This window comes from Nipponia nippon, unplaced genomic scaffold (assembly GCF_047370975.1).
Source record: "Nipponia nippon isolate SJK-2023a ecotype South Korea unplaced genomic scaffold, ASM4737097v1 scaffold_3, whole genome shotgun sequence".
NCBI classification, from domain to species: Eukaryota; Metazoa; Chordata; class Aves; order Pelecaniformes; family Threskiornithidae; genus Nipponia; species Nipponia nippon.
This window is the reverse complement of record NW_028262347.1, coordinates 55,337,284-55,350,003: the sequence shown is the minus strand read 5'-3', so window position 1 is coordinate 55,350,003 and position 12,720 is coordinate 55,337,284. Positions and strand designations below refer to the sequence as shown.

Below are 12,720 nucleotides of genomic sequence, written 5' to 3'. Positions count from 1 at the left end.
TCTACTAAACACCACCAGTAGCAATCTCCTCAACAGGAACAACCCCTAAGCAGTTAGGTTCTTTGCACAACCAACACTAGAAGGTACAGATCTCCAGGGCAGCGTTTTGAGTGGTGCTGTGTTACATTCCACAGTCCTGGTTCCAGGGCAAACACTCCAGCTACTCCAAGAAGACTGTGTACCCCACACACGGCACACACTGAAGTCCTAACTCCCTAGCCTCCCCAACTAGATTCCCCTAGTTCACTGACCTTGCATCTCCTTTGAATGAAATTCAGGGGTAGAGGAAAATTTTAAGGAAACCTGAAACACTCAAAATATGGCACACTGTGTTTCCTACCTAGGGGGGTATGGTGTAGGAGTGTTGTCACTTACCACCTGAATGGTTAAGACCTACAAATGGAACCATTTTGGAATCATCCCTGCCAAAAGCAAGTAATAAATAGTTTTCAGAAAATCCTGTGCCCAACCAACCAAGAATATAAAAAACACCCCTTTTGAGTATCATGACTGTTTTACTCAGAAATTCTCTCAGGGAAATTTTTGTTGCTACAAGGACTTGTGAAAACTCCAGTTTATAACAGAGCTATTTTTGAGGAAAGGCTAGAGAAAAACAACTGCTACTGCTTCTGTAAGTAGAAGGGAATGGGATTTTGAGGAGGAGACTGCCATGTCACACATCAGAAGAGGAGATTCAGACACGCTGCTCTGAGCAAAATCAGAAACCAGCTTAAGAAGGCTTGCAGCCCTGATCAAGGCAAAAGGAAGCCTGACATTGGACTTTCAGTCATCTATGAACAACCTTCACATTTATGTCAGAAACTGAAATAAGAGGACAAGTCTTTCAGCTCCTAATATTAGATTTCAGCAAGCATTTGGGCAGAAACTGCTAACACAGAAAAGCAAAGTCAACGCATTCTGGTCTGCTATCGGTTTTCAGCTTTCTCCAAACACAGGAAGCCAAGAACCTGAATCTGCTTCAGCTGATCTCTGCAGAAGAGCAAGATGATGCAATCATAACACCTTTTAATCAGTACAGTGACACTAGCGAAACAATTAAAACCATTTAATGAGAACCCAAAACATATGCCTGGTGCTTTAGTTCACATATTGCCTAGCAAGTCTGAATAACAGAAGATTCAGTCATGTTAGAATATCAAATAAGCTGGAACAGAAACGAAATAACCACAGTGACATGAAGTGATCTCTATCTATTTAAAGATCACAGTTACAAAAAAACCTCACAGCAAATAAAACCACAACCTCCAAAACCACCATTTCATCATTTGTCAGAACCAGAGCACCAGTCTCCAAACAGACCAGAAGTGGCACTTAAATCTGATTGTTTCCAACAGCACCTAGGTAATTTCTAGTAATCAAACAGGAAAAAAAGTTTACATTGAGATTTAAAATAAACTGCCAAACTCCCTTTTCCATCCTTCATAACAGCTCACGTATGTTAATGTACATGCCTTTAAACTCCAAATAACTGGAAATCCTCTACAGTATTGTCATTCACACTGCCATTTTGGACCTGTTTTATCCATAGCTGATAAGGTAACTTTGTACAACCTGGAAGTAGTAACATCACGAACCAAACCATCCAGTTAACCACAACTGTATCTGAGCTGCCTTAATTTAAATCCTTCTCTGCTTTCATATAGCAGCAAGTAGTGCAACAATTTTAACTTAATACAGAACAATGGAACGGAAAAATGAAATTAAAAATTAAACTAAAAATTAAACTTAACAAACCCTACTCTGAAACATCATCATTTTAAAGATAAACATGAAAAAAATTTTTAGGAAGAAAACAAGAAAAATACAAGACTTCATTTTTTCCGACTTCCTGATTTTAATATAGTCACATCTTTATTCTTCATCTGATTGGTGAACTTCCATTTGCAATTAAGGTTTTTGGCATAAAAACTATGTGTCCTGTAACAGAACATTTCATACTCAAGTCTAATGTAGATCCAGCCCAAGAAGATGCACGCAACTTGGAGTTGCAAGGCAAAACACTAGGTGAAGTGGGGGAAGAGGACTGCAAGGTATGACCAAGAGCAGAAACAAAGGTGAAAAAAAGAAGCAGGAGGAGGAAAAAAGGCAGCAGGGGAAAAGAGAATGACAAGCCAAGCAGCAGCCGAGCATGCACCTGCCCAAATGTGGAAGGATGGTGCGAGTGTACTGTAATGCTACTCCGCTATTCTCATTCAGTGTTGGGCATTTTTCCCAAAACAGCCAGCCAAGAAGGCAGCACTTCACATTCACAATGTTGATCTGTTTTGAAAAGTGTTTCCTTTAAAGAAAATCTTGTTAAATCGCAGGCCCTCTGCCCCAGCTTTTTCAGTTTGCTAAGTCATGTCCACACCTACCACGTTTACCAATATATAACTATCCCCAGGCTGTGTTTGCATACCAAATGCCCCAGGCAAGCATCTAACTTGGCAAGTACGAAGGAAAAGTATGTTAATGCCAAGCACATAACTTGTGAAAGCAGCAACTGAAAGACCCTAGAAGAGGGGTAAAAACAAAAAAGTAAATCCTCATTGCTTTCAAATATCTGAGTGACACCTGCTAAGTTCTGCAACAGAGGCTAAGTCATAACCTTCTTAAACACCACTTAATTAGTTAACCGCAAACTGCTTTATAGTGCATATGGAAGATAATGACAAGTATGCATAAATGAAAGCAACTATTCAGATTTGTACATTTTTCTCACTTAAATTATTAGAAATTGGTATTTCTAAGTGTTCTACTAGCTGCAAAACTTCTGCTGAAAAGTGATCTATAGTACTGATTCTTCTGAGCAACATTTTCAGAATGTTTTTTTTACCATGCAAACTACTAGAAACAGACTTTGTTTTAATTTCATACACAAAATGTCTATTCATATTACAGTAATTACACTTTGATTCAGGGTTTTCTACAAAGGATTGGTAAGAGTGACCTATACTCAGAATTTCATGCATTTTCCACTGCACATACTATGACAACATAACATCTGCTTTCTTCAATCCCAACCACAAAAGTCTTTTTAATAATTAAAGAAAGTACTGAAAAACAGATGTGCTGACAAAAAGGTATACTTATGAGAAGTGCCAGGAAAAAGCAGCAATAATACAGTTTTCCTTGAGGAAGAAAAGAACTATACAGTGACTTTCTAGAACCAATGCCATATGTGTACTATAGAAATTTCGAAAAGAAGTATAATAGAAAAAGAGTCCTTAGAGGTAGTAAAAATCCTGGGACTTGTTAAAAATGCGTAAGTACAGTGAACACGGTCACTTGAATCTGAAGTCACAATTAAGATTTGCAATAAAAGCAATGTAAAATGCTTTGTAATTAAGAACTTTCTTCCTTCTTTTGGAAGACTCACTTTATATTCCATATGTCATCCACTACAATAGCTAATAATTAACCTACACACTAGTCAATAGTAAATTAATAAAGGGAAATCAGAAAGGAATCAGCCTTGCAATAAAATGAAGGGCTGTCTCTGGTGTTGAAGTGATCCTGAGGCAGTTTCCTCATCTGCCTCTGGAAAACTAGGGACATTTGAGACAGGCTACTATCTTATGTGCTATGCTCCATTTTTCCACATGCTGACACCATTTCACACTGTTGTAAACTGCGCTGTAGTGGGAGAAAGAATATCCCCTTCGCTTTGCTGCCCAGCATCTTTTTCAGATCAGCACTGCTGCAAATTAGGTTGACTCATCATTTGTAATTTTGAAAAGAAAGAAAAAAGGGGCGGGGAGGGGCAAAGCACATCTGGTAGACATGATGTTGAGAAAAGGAGGTATCTTCCACCATAACTGCACAATTGTGAAAATTAACACAGAAAGAAGTAAGTAGTTAGAACATCGCAGCATATATATGTCAATAGCCGACTACTGAAGAAAACTGGGTGTCCTGGTTTTGGCTGGGATAGAGTTAATTTTCTTCCTAGTAGCTGGTATAGGGCTGTGTTTTGGATTTAGCATGAGAATAATGTTGATAACACACTGATGTTTTAGTATGTTGCTAAGCAGTCAAGGACTTTTCAGCTTCTCATACTGCCCTGCCAGCGAGGAGGCTGGAGGTGCACAAGAAGCTGGGAGGGGGCACAGCCAGGACAGCTGACTCAGACTGGCCAAAGGGCTATGCCATACCATATGACGTCATGCTCAGCATATAAACTGGGGGGACCTGGCCGGGGCACGGACGCTGCTCAGGGACGGGCTGGGCATCAGTCGGTTGGTGGTGAGCAATTGTTTTTCATTTGCATCACTTGTCTGTCTTAGGTTTTATCTCTTCTTGTTATTTTCCTTTTCATTACGATTTATTATTTATTATAATATTATTTTATTTCAATTACTAAACTGTTCTTATCTCAACCCACAAGTGTTCTCACTTTTACTCTTCCAGTTCTCTCCCCCATCCCACCAGGGGGGGAGTGAGCAAGCAGCTGTGTAGTGCTTAGGTGCTGGCTGCGCTTAAACCACAACACTGGGAAAGAAATCTCTAAAACTCAAATTGAACAGAAAATGTTACCTGTTACATCGTTTTCTATAACCGCACACACACACACACACCAACATGCACATGTATTATACCACACGAAAAACCAAAAGGTAAATGTTAGTATTTTGAAGGAAGTTCTGAATATACACTTCTCTATTCATACATGATACATATGATTAAATAAAAAAGGTTTTGGTATTATATAACGCCATGGTTCAGTTCATCACATAGTGATAACAAAGCTATTCATTGTAATGCCACCTGCTTTTCATAAAGGAACATTTCAGTATGTAAAAGTGGAAAACGAAGGGGAAAAAAAATGCAACAACAAAAAATACAGTGCAAAATAAAAATTAATTCCAGGGTAGCAAAAGATCAAAATTCTTTAGATTACATGTGGCGCACTGACACAGTGCAGACAATGTTATTATTAACAGTTTCTACAGTAACAAACCAGAAAAAATTCTGGGGGTTGTAATACAGACAATCCATGAAGCATCACACCACCACAATCATACACGATGCACCCAGGCGTTATATAATAGCAAAATCAATCTTAAATTATGGGGAATGTAAAAATACATTCTGGGAATGGGGTGTGTGCGGGGAGGGTGGTGATACTCTGTTTGTATGCATAATTATAAGGCCCATATTACTTTTTTAGTCATCCATATACAAAACTACAGATTTCAAGCACAGTCTAAGCAGCTGTGGAAATGATTTTTTTAAATACATTTTTGAGCATATTTCAGTCACTAACTGCTTCAATGTCAGATTTATCACTCCTTAAAAGTTATTTTTTCCAATGCATTAACTCCCACAAAATTGAAGTAATTATTCCAGCCTTGCAAAGCTGTCATGAAAATTTATTTGACCAGGTACCGAATGTATTTGTCATCTCTTACCAAGATAAAAATGAAAATGATAATGCAATAAAGTCAGCAGTTTACCGAGATCACAGTTTGCACAAACAAAATTTCACAGGGCTGCAATACATGTTTTGATAGTGTGTGGTTGCATACTTGTAGAATACTTGAACACTATTAACAGACATTTTACGTATTGCATTTACAAGATTGCTGTGTTCCCCTTACCCTTAATCGGTACTGTGCAATTCTTCCTACAGAACAAGAACAATGCAAACATGGAAAAAATGAATAACCACTCTTAGTAACCACTAAATATTATATACCCTCTCATTTCTTTGGTGCAAAGAGTAGACATGGGCTCTGCTACCCCTATTGGTAAGAATCATAAATCAAGAAGGCTATCCAAGAGACTGGTTGCCAGAAATGCTGTTTTTAGGTGCTAGCAATCATAATTCCAACTAAAAGCCATAAAGGAACACTTGACACAATGCTTAAAGTATTTCTCTACTGCTGTGATTTTGTTTTTCCTTAATTAAACAACTGAAAGGGTATATAATAAACACATACATACGTGCATGTGCACACACACGTGTCTCTACTGGTTCTTACTCTTTTTAAGGTGAAACATCTACCTTGTTTCCCCAAAGCCCACTGACAGTTTCCCAACAGTATTATGTAAGATGGCCATCTTGGGTGATGGAAGATCATCTTATTAATCAGTAAATATATTTTATTTATAGTACTTCCAGATTCGTTTAATGCAGCTTTTAAAAGCTATTATCCATGTCTGATGTAATGACAGTTAGATTGTTTTAATATTCCTCTCAAATTTTTGGCCCCAAATGACAAATTGGAGTCTACAAAACACAAGCGTATTTACTTATTGAAAGCTGCTCTCAGTAACTGGGGGTGGTTTAGGTGACACAGGTATGGTCTCAGAGAAAGACAAACCACTTTAAAAAAATGAATTAAAAAATAATCTGAAAAATTCCCAACAGGACATCATGTAGCTGAATTGGGTAGCTGTTGTAAGGAACAAAACTCAAGTGAATCTATTCTTGTATGACTTTTAAACTATTCTCCTGCTAACATCTTTATAATTGAGATTTCTAATTAGTCTCAGGTAAAGGTTCCACCTCACAGATGAGAGCTAGTTGCATTTTAAACAGCACAAACCACCCCAGGGTCAGAGACAAAAATCAAGTATCCCATTTTACATATATAATTATGCATGTTTATTTTCAGTGACAAAACCATGAAATGCAAGGAAACATATTCATCAATAATGCTTCAACAATATAGAATTAATAGCTGCTTATGAATTGTAAGCTGACATATCCACTTTGTTCACATTGTTTCCCAACAGACATTCACAAAGTTTGTTACACATTGCAGAGTAAAGGGACAGGGGTTATAAATGTACTTTATTAACATTTTACCAGATGAATTTCCAATAGTCAGTAAAATAGCTTAAATTAAACTGTAGTTCAACCAAACAAATCAAGGCACGTCAGAAACAATGGGAAACGGATAGGACACTGGTGGATTTTTTTTTTTTTTTAAACCTAGTATTAGCTGAAAAGGTGAAATGCACAAATGAAATTTAGACTGAAAAAAGATTTACTCCGTAAGAGGATAAGGTGCACCTTGAATGGGGAACAGGGAAGAAAAGACTATTCACCTGACCTGGGGTTTAATAAATATCACGTAATCATTCTTGAACAGATTGACTTTATGCCAGCCATTTTTAACACATCCAACCCCATTCAAATTTGTTCACTGTTATTTTATGTCACAACGTAATAAAAGCTGCTGTCATAGATTCCCTCAGTATACCATAGCTATATTTGTATATTATATATAATATATATAAATCTTCTATCTATAACTGGGATTCATAATAAAATACTTTAAAACCATCCTAAAGATTTGTTATATAGCTAAAAACGCTTTTGCCTCTGTAACAATATTTATCCCAATACATTAAAAGTGCTTGTCATGTCTTCAGAAATGCAGTTTTAGGAACCGAGGCACTGGAACGGCCATTGGTAAAATGACTGGGACTGAATAACAACCCTCGAATTTCTGCCTACGCAGGAAAAAGTTGAAGTTGAGAGACTAACACAAACAGTAAGATGCCCCCCTTCCACATCCCTGTGGCCATTCTTTTTGGAGCAAGAAGCAGAGGAAGGCTGAAAAAGGAGAAGCAGTCATACAGCAAAATCATACGTCCAAGCTGCTTACTGAAAACTTTGACTACGCTGACCTAAACAGTATGCAACTATTGAGAAGCTGTATAGTTCAGGATAACCAAAAAAGAGGTACCAGACTAAAACCACAACAAAGCCAAGAACACGTTCATTTTCAAAGCATCCTTCCAATGCCTTCAGGTATTTGACATTGTGCACAATGGAGCTCTTCAGGGGGCACAGAGAAGGTGCATATAGTGAAAAACATTTACCTTCCAGATCTCCCTCACTGTAGATCACAGTACCTTACAGTGGGGATGAATTCCTTAAATAGCAATAGAAGAATAAAAAAAATTAACATACTGTAAGACACTGTGCCAACTTCATAAAAAGTAATTAGGGTACTCCTTGAAGTAACAGCAGAGATTTCCAAACTTATCAGGAAAAAGCACATAAAACACAAGTTCTAGATGCATAGAACCAGTACCAGAACTTCATTATGAAAATGAGATGCAAAAATAAATATATGGATGTATTATATAAGGTTCCAGTCATTCCCGACTGTTTTCAGAGCCATCTCCATCAAGGGGAATGGAATTTAATCAATGATATGGCAGCCATTATTTAAAAAATTAGTTTAGTTGACTTGGCTAAGGCTAAGTGCTGTTTTTTTGCAACTGAAATGAAATATTCTTATTTTAGGAAAAGATTTGCTTAGAAAGTTCAAGAGTGATAGATTTCAAAGTAATTGCTTTCAAAGTATATTTGTTATATTCAGATTTTTAAAGTGAATTTTAAATGGATTAACAATTTTGTATGAAGTTTACAGCCAAATCTAAATTTATGTTTAGACAAACTGCACTTAACCTGTTGGTTCGCTAACTTGCTTCACCTATAATGGAAATATAATGGAAAGGGGAAGGGAGAAAAAAGGAGAAAAAAAAAAAAAAAGGAACTCAGTTATCCTGCTGTTTGAGGTTCTCTGCTGATACACCACTGAGGAGTCCAATTCATGCCCATTTTGATAGAATTCATTATGTCCACACAGCATAACCTGTACTGCAATGAACAGGATTGACTTGAAATTTTATCTCACAGTTTTAAAAAAAAAAAAAAAAAAAAAAAAAAAAAAAAGGACAAAAAGAAAAAAAGATCCCCTGCTCCCCGTATTACCGTACACATAGCCAAAGCTGACTTTACAAAAGCAGCAAAACACCCGTTTTGTTTGCCTACTTCAGCTTTTCTAGAAAGGAAATACATGTAGGAAAGATTCATTTAACACTGGGTGGAAGGGGGAACAGGAGAAAGCTTTTTCAGTTCTGGAAGGTTAGAAGTATGTTCTATTAATTAGAATTAATTCAAATATTAGCAGAAAGCTTAGTGAACACCAACTCCAGCTCTTGTGAAGCAATAATACTTCCAGCCCAAACCAGGAATGATTTTTTTTCATTTCCAAAAAAAAACTTCTCCCATACAAAAATAAAAAGCTAGTAATACAGCAGTCAGTAGCTTTGAAGTATCAGGTTCAAACTGAAGGTAGTAAGAGGACATCGTATAGTTGGTGCCAATAGAATTAGAATTTAACAAATGAGAAGCCAAAAATATCCAATATGAGCCAACAGAATGGAAGTCAAGTTAGAAGCCAAATGATAATTAAAAAGAATCAGAGACATGCCCCGATTGGCCAAGAGAGTCCCTTTTTCAATTTAAATCACCAACTAGATCTGTGTTAAGGTATGAAACAATCAGCAATATGCTGTTACAGTAAGTTACCTAGATGCAGTTAGGATCAGAGCAGGGCATGTGGTCAGTATGACCACAGTATGCAGCAAGAGGGAACAAAGAATCATCTCCTGGCAACATACTTTTCTTGTTTCTGCAGGATAAGTGTTCAACACCAGTATGCTGGAACAAGCAGCTACCTGAGACAAAGACAGGAATACTTTTTTTGGGGAAAAAAATAATACATACCCACCTTGGTGGAAGTTTAAAGTAAGTCTTTTCAAACAAGAAATTAAATTTGCCAGTCTGGCTGAATTATGAATTCTAGGAATCCCTAAAATTTGGAAATCTATGTTACTCTAAAATATCTTAGAATAAGTTACTGCACAGTTCTCCTATATTTTGAGAACTGTTTGCCCTTCGATTTTTCAATTTTTCTTCTTTCTAGCCATTAGAAAGGATTACTTTTTTTACCATTTCCATTTGATTTACTCTAGGTTTGACAAAATTATAATCCCGGATCCATGATTTCCTTCCTCTAGTCATTGATGTCGTAAGTTAATGCTGCAACTAAGGAAGTGCAGGATTGTGCAGAAGTAATTTTTATGTTAACAATCATATCTGATCAACTAGCTCAATCATAACAACAGCAAATAAAAGTGACTGTAAACACAATACGTAAGATGTATATAGCACTTTCAAAACATTTTAATCTTTAACATGATCCATCAGAAAATGGAACACACTGTGCTGGTCTTACACTTTGGAAAATTGACACAGTCAGTATGAATAACCTACCCAAGGCCACAAAGGTAAACATTATCAGCCAAGATAAAAACTCCAAAGTTCAGGCATCAAGTCCTCTGTTCAGACTATAACAAAGTGATAAATCTCATTCAATATTTGAAAACCTTTCCCAGCAAGGAAGTTCTCCACAGAATTACGAGTTTATCATGGTCAATTTGTTATTTCAGCTGGGATTTTTCTCTATTTTGTCCACTGCTGAGCAACATAAACACTTCCAGTGAAGTCCTTAGTGTGATAAACCGTCTGTGTGTGTGGGTGTGTGTGTATACACATATACACATGCATTTCAAAAAGATGAAGCCATTTCATTCAGTTAACATAATGGAAAACAGTTTTAAATGCTACACTGTTCCTTCTTCCAAAGCGGACCTGCCATAATTTGCGATTTGATGACCAGTTTTCCATTTTTATTTACAGGAAGCTCTCTCAATTTGTCAGAATTGCTGACAAAAATCATGGCATAGAATAGCAGAGACAAACCATGAGTTAGATTCTCAAGTGTGATTCATTAAAAATGAGCTCTGACTAGCCCTCCTAATTTGTAATTTTTCTTCATTAAAGAGCCTTTTAAACTACAATTTCATTTCTCCAACAAAATTCACATCCACTATCCTGAGAATTTCTAACCTGTAAAAATCTCCAATGGAAAATGTAATGATAGGATCAGTTTACTATAGTGAACTAATCTAAGTAAGTTAAAACCAAAAATAATATTTGGATAGGGTTTGGTGGGGAAGAACAGGATGTGCTTCCTGTGAACTATACTATACCGACGAAGACTATACTGACTATACTGCAAGGACAATGCGAAATGTAATGGAAGGGGCAGGTGAGAGGAAATAAAACCAAACCTCTCACAAGATAAGCACATACAGAGACAACACTTCAACTCTGATTACTTGCCATACTTTCGAGTATGTTTTCCCCATTTCATGCACAACTGAAGAGATCCCAATTTAATATCATTTGTATCAAATAGTGCCTTTGGAGAACAGAATGACTGAAATCTTCGCCAGAAATATTAAATACGAAAAGGAAGGACCTGCAATACAGATCTGTAACTCACAGAAAAAAATCAATTTAGAAGAATGTTTAAAAAAAGGACAAACAAAAAAAGGCACAATCCTCTGGTAGGTCTGATAACAATTTGCACAGAGAGTGTGACAGTGGTCAAGCAATTCCAGGTGTTTTCATGCATATGTGTATATTTGTAGCATATCTGTGTCTATTTCATTCAGCTTCTACTTTCTCCGTGCTCTTCAGTAATCAAGTATTTGATTTGTAAGATGCTACGTTAGTGCCAGCAGGCACAAAATGGGATAATAAATAACACTCTTCACAAAACATAAAAGCCATGCACTTAGTGAAGACAGCATAGCTCTTCAGCTAAGTGGAAATCAGTATCTCCCTTTCATTTTTTTTTTTTTTAAATAACTCTGCTCTGCCACTTAAAAGAGTCCCAGCTGCCACAGAAAGTCATACAAACTCCAAGCCCTGCTCTGTTTAAGTTTCTGTTCCATAACTCACTTCAGGAGGGCGAACAGGATACTTCTTGCTGAACTAGACCGTAAGAAATTTCTTTAGTAGACCAAGTGAAAAAGCAAATCTGGTAATTTTTCCATTTTAGCAATTAATTTGAAATCAGTTCCATTACAGAAGCATCAAGTCATTGGTTCTTGTTTTATCACACGCTTTATAAAGACAGATTCATTACAACAGCCTTGAAGGGGACTGGCAGTTAGATTCCCACTGGCCATGCTCCTGGGGAGAAACACCTTCGAAGAACCGTGGTTCAACAGGACGGGGCTTTTGGAATTCAGAGCTGGGTGTCCCTCAGGGACTAAAGTCACAGAATTAGTGCCAGGTGGCACCACAGATTTCTTAGGGAATAAAATTTTGCTTTGTTCTAGAACAACATGGTTTATAGAAGAGGTGGAGGCACCAGATAGTGATTCTTTTATCACTTCATTTGGGATCTTGCTATATAGGTAACTGGGGGCGTTATTCTCCATTATATCTGACCAAGCCCTGTAGCGAACTTCTGCTGCTCCCCAGTAGTGTCTAATAGCAGACTCAGAGCGATGGCCTGTCACTGCCATTATTTCTCTAGGCCCCAGTCCTGCTTCACACAGTAGCTGGATGGTGGTAGTTCGGAGCGAGTGATTGGTATATCGTTGAGAGAGCCTGGCTGCCACACTTATCCTGGGCATCATGGTACCTAAGTAGTTCACACCCATTGGTTCTCTTTTGTACCAGACAGGCTGTTCTTGCATTTGCTCTGACGTTAGCTTTAAAGGATGCAGGTAAAAGGCAGGGGGCTCCGGAGGCAACTTAGACAAATAAAGCTCCAAGGAAAAAACAGGACAGTTTGGGTCCCCTGGCATATCATACATTTTACCCATTTTATGAGGATCTTCTCCATTTTTTCCTTTGCCAGGATACCTAAACATAGCATATCGACGCCCGTTCTTGTCCTTCTCAACAACAAAAGCATCTGGAGCCAGATCTCTTAAAATTTCCCTCCCTCGTTTGGCAAAATGCAACTGCAAATCAAACCACACCTTGTTGACAAGTGCCAGTGGACTATGCAATCCCAGCACACCAGATTGTTTAATCTTACGCAAGTC

At 37.4% G+C, this 12,720-nt stretch overlaps 1 protein-coding gene across 11 annotated transcripts in view; it reads right to left on the bottom strand.

Annotated features, from left to right (window-relative positions):
• ATF7IP (activating transcription factor 7 interacting protein) overlaps window positions 1-12,720 on the bottom strand; it is a 110,366-nt gene that overhangs the window by 18,263 nt on the left and 79,383 nt on the right. The window lies entirely within an intron of this gene.